The sequence below is a fragment of the Ascaphus truei genome, chromosome 3 (assembly GCF_040206685.1).
Source record: "Ascaphus truei isolate aAscTru1 chromosome 3, aAscTru1.hap1, whole genome shotgun sequence".
NCBI lineage: Eukaryota > Metazoa > Chordata > Amphibia > Anura > Ascaphidae > Ascaphus > Ascaphus truei.
The window spans coordinates 130,427,035-130,432,367 of NC_134485.1; positions in this window are offsets into that span (position 1 = coordinate 130,427,035).

Below are 5,333 nucleotides of genomic sequence, written 5' to 3' on the forward strand. Positions count from 1 at the left end.
TCAAGTCCTGGGCTGCCTCGCAATGACAGGCAACAGGAAGGAGGGAGGAATGAGAAGTGAAAGGAGGGGGGCGGCCCAGAGCGCTCCGTGACAGCAGCTACAGAGCGCATGGAAGTAGAGGCTGCAGGCAGAATCACCTTTATGGGGCTTTTGGGTAACGACACTAGGAGACAAATCAAGACTCACAAGAAAAGCTTTTCTAACCTGACAGTTGCAGAAAAAGACGCCATCAAGTCTTTGAAGTCCAATAAAGACATTATCATCAAACCTGCCGACAAGGGCGGTGGCATTGTGGTCATGAATTATGGTGACTACAGGGCAGAGATCGAGAGGCAACTGATGGACACCAATTACTACAAAAAACTACAGAAGGATCCCACCCCAGACTATAAGACAGAAATAGACTCCATCATCAGGCTTGGTGTTAACAACTTGTGGATCTCTGAGGAGACTGGCTCTTTTTTAACCCAGGACCACCCCTTGACTCCCGTGATATATGTGCTACCTAAAGTGCACAAGTCCATTGTAAATCCGCCAGGCAGACCTATTATTGCTGCGAGAGGTTCCCTTTGCCACCCACTCTCCCAATTTGTTGACTTTTTGTTACAACCAATGGTCATCAATATGACATCATTTGTCAAGGACACAACGGCCTTTATCAACAAACTGGGCACCATCACCTTTGATATTACCAACATGCTTTTGGTTACGCTGGATGTCTCCAGTCTTTACACCAATATTCCACATGGTGAGGGACTGGAAGCAATCAGGGAACATCTCTCCAACTATTCGGAATATGATGGTCCACCTACTGAATTCATCCTACTGCTGATTGAAGTTATTCTTCATAAAAACTTTTTTAGGTTTGAACGCGACTTCTACCTCCAACTTACAGGGACAGCCATGGGTTCCAACATGGCACCTGCTTATGCTAACCTATTCATGGACAGTTATGAACAACTACATATCCTGAATGATGCACCGTTTGTGGTAAACATTGTCCACTATACCTGCTACATTGACGATATCTTTATGATATGGGGAGGCAATGAGGATGAACTAGCTCAATTCATTTCATACCTGAACACGATTCCATCTACTATACGTTTCACGGTGAATCATAGTTTGGATAGTATTTCATTTCTTGATACCGTGGTCTATAAAAAAGATGGATTACCTGCAACAAAAATCTTTCAGAAACCTACAGATAAAAACACCCTGCTCTGTGCTACGAGCCATCACCCTGAGCCTCTCAAACGGGGACTACCCTATTCCCAGTTGCTGAGGGTTAAGCGCGTCACTAGCGATCCAGATCTAGTAGAGGATGCTTTATGCCAAATGGCCAATAGGTTTCTTGACAGGGGATATCCAAGATCTGAAATTGAGATAGCCCTCACTAAAGCAAGGGGCGTGGATAGGAATTCTCTCCTCACACCACACATTGCGGAAATTAAGACCAGCCGCATTAACATCAGCAGTACTTTTACCACCGCTTCTAATGTGATCAAACGGAGTATTAGAAAGAACTGGAACATCCTGAGCACTGACCCCAAAATAGGCGATTTCTGTCAGGGAGCACTAGGATGTGCTATCGTCGGGGTAGAAACCTGAGGGACTATCTAGTGGAGGCTGATCCTTCTAACAAATATGCACCTACTGCACCGACACACTTTATTCGAGCAAATACCCAGTATGTACCTGGCAGATACCTGGAATGCGCCGCTCCTCACCTCTGACAAGCCCCGTTGCGTTTGCCTTCCCAGCCTGGGTTCATGCCTGGCTGACGGGCGGCTGATCTGTTAAATGATAATGATTAGGATTTAATAGGCTGCAATGCTTCGCGTGTCTACCAGATGGCATAAATTCATGAATTGTAATGCAGTATATATATATATACTGTGCAGTATTGCAGCCAGCGGGAATAAAATGCTTCAATCCCTGCCTGGAAAATACCTCAATGCACTCGGGCAGAAAACAGTCACAAACCTCAATACACCCGGGTATACCCGAATTCGTGGGAATAGCCGAGCTCGAATAAAGTGTGTCGCCAGTGTACTACAACATGGCTACATAAAAAACCTGGTGTATATAAATGTCATGGTTGTATTAACTGTGGCTTTTTACAGATTGGCCAATCTTATGCCCATCCACACACTGGTAAAACAATACACATCAAAACACCCATGAACTGTGAGACAAGGTTCGTCATGTATTTCATCAGGTGCCCGTGTGGGCTTTATTACATAGGAAAGACTAGCCGTATGTTGAAAGAATGCATGGCTGTTCATAGATCTACTATCAGGAAAGCACTGTTGGACTCAAGCACAGTGAGGATTACAAATTGCTCCCGGTCGCAAGACATTTCAAACAAGAAAAACACAGTCTGTCGACATTAAGGTGTACACTGGCGACACACTTTATTCGAGCTCGGCTAGTCCCACGAATTCGGGTATACCCGGGTGTATTGAGGTTTGTGACTGTTTTCTGCCCGAGTGCATTGAGGTATTTTCAGGCAGGGATTGAAGCATTTTATTCCCGCTGGCTGCAATACTGCACAGTATATATATATATACTGCATTACAATTCATGCATTTATGCCATCTGGTAGACACGCGAAGCATTGCAGCCTATTAAATCCTAATCATTATCATTTAACAGATCAGCCGCCCCTCAGCCAGGCATGAACCCAGCCTGGGAAGGCAAACGCAACGGGGCTTGTCAGAGGTGAGGAGCGGCGCATTCCAGGTATCTGCCAGGTACATACTGGGTATTTGCTCGAATAAAGTGTGTCGGTGCAGTATGCCCATCTTACAAGCTGACACTTCATCTCGAGGAGGTGATCGCAATAAACTTTTGCTGCAATTGGAGGCTAAGATGATCCATGACCTTAAAACCATATCACCGTTTGGTCTTAACGAGGACTTCAGACTTGGATGCTTTATCTAATAATGTCATCATTGCTTTATTTAATAATGTCTGTATTTAATAATGTCATTATTGCTATATGCTATTTCCAGTGTCCCCCCCCCTCCCACTGTTATGATCATGATGCTGGATGATTAGCCCTCCTCCTTTCTGCCTTTTTGCTCATTTCAGTTTCCATGAATTGTGGCATTTTCTTTTGGCACTGTCCTCATTATGGACCTGCACGGTTTTGACCCATATGCATCTCTGACATTTTACTTATCTCTAACCATGTCTTCCTATCCCTGCTCCCCACCACCCTCCTTCCCCTTTTCCCCCTCCCCCCCCACACACACCCCTTTCCCCTTCTCCCTGCTGTCCCTTTGCCCAGCTGGTATGTATGCACTTTAGTGGTGTTTGTGGCATCTTTATTGTATACATGTGATTCTGCCTGCAGCCTCTACTTCCATGCGCTCTGTAGCTGCTGTCACGGAGCGCTTTGGCCCGCCCCCCTCCTTTCACTTCTCATTCCTCCCTCCTTCCTGTTGCCGGTCATTGCGAGGCAACCCAGGACTTGAGCGCCACACATGCGCAGTAGAGCCCGTTCCTGTGGCTGAGGGGTTCTCCCATAGGTTCCCTAGATACCCATGATGCTCCATACTGCAGAGAGCACATGAGATAGACACGAGGTGATGACGTCATCTGTCCCTCACAGGAGGAGGTTGCAGTTACACAGGTGTGTGTAATTTTGTTTTCAATTAAGGTAGTTAGTTATGGGTATATATTGGTGGTTATGGTCTATCTGTGGTAAGCACTCCCTTGATAAAGGTCCTGTTTTTAGGACCGAAACGTTGGTGTTTTGTGCCTGCTTCACTAATACAATTCTTTTTGCTAACAAGTGTGCTGTCTCTTCCTTGCTGTGCCTACATTGGATTCTCTGGTCTGCCTGGTAAGGAGCCTTTGATTATATATATATATATATATATATATATATATATATATATATATATATATATATATATATATATATATATATATAATGTGTGTGTGTATGTATATATATATATATATATATATATATATATATATATATATATATATATATATATGTGTGTGTTTATATATATATATATATATATATATATATATATATATATATATATATATATATATATATATATATGTATATATATATATGTATATATATATATATGTGTATGTATATGTAAAACATACTGGACACCTAACAAGCTCCTATTTAACCCCCAAAATAACCACAACATATATATAAGCATATGAGTGGGTGGGTAAAAAAAGTGACAAAAACCCTCCACAGTAAAGCATAAAGCAACTGTAAATATTACTGTATGTTCATTTGCATGTCTTAGACAGGTCTGCAACCCTGTCTTTCCCCATTATCACCCAGCATACAGCGCTTCCACTGCAGAAAGGGATTCTGGGAAATGACATGCAAATGAGCACACAGTGCCACCTTTTGTCTCAAGCTCGTATTACACAAGCAAATCCTCAAGCCAATGCATGCTGTTTTAAACAGCTTTTAGACAGAGGCTGGGATGAGATGCAAAGCTATTAAACCCTCTCACAGACATGTTCCAACCTTGATGGGTATCATCAGTGTGAGGTTGGTTGTAATGGCTAAGCTGGTTTAGCAGCCCCTGACGAAGCCCAAGTGGAGAAACGCATAGGGCCAGCACTATTGGAGCAGAGAGAGACACGCCGCGTTACAGTTCAGAGAGACATTTGAACGGAGCCACGGCAGTGAACATCTGAATCAACACAGACTAAGCCTCGCGAGAGCCGAGCCGCGTCAGACCACGTGATGCGGAAGCAGCCGTGAGGAGGACTGGTAATCGGCGCTTTCAACCACGAGTGTGAGAGACTCGCAAAACACTCCCTACTGCCCGTATTTAACTCACAGAATGTGAGTTGATTACCTGTTTTTTTATTTTTTTTCATTACGTTTTATTAAAAGGTTTTACACATTTTGTTCTTCCTTGTATTTCCCTTCCTATCCTCTATTGTGAGATCCATCTGTAAGGGAGAGTCTGGTTTAACAAACCTGCCGTGATTGCTGCTGCTGTTGCTGATCCATGAGGACAAGCACCCAGGAAATCCAGAGGCCAAGAAAAGAAACAAGCTGCAGGAGCTGAGTTCGTGAGTCCTTAAGTGGATTAAAGGCTTTTAATTATCTAACCAGTGTAAGCGCATATTTTACCGAATTATAATCTGATTATTTTTCGATATATTGCCCTATGATATTTCTCCTTTTTTCTCTTTCTCTTTCACTGCATATGTGCGCCTAGGTCATTCTTCTAAACAACAAAACAGGTAGCGCTAACCGCAATGTGTGTGGTGTAGTAACTATTACCTTATATATTAATTAAAACTATACATAAGGGGCTGCCTAG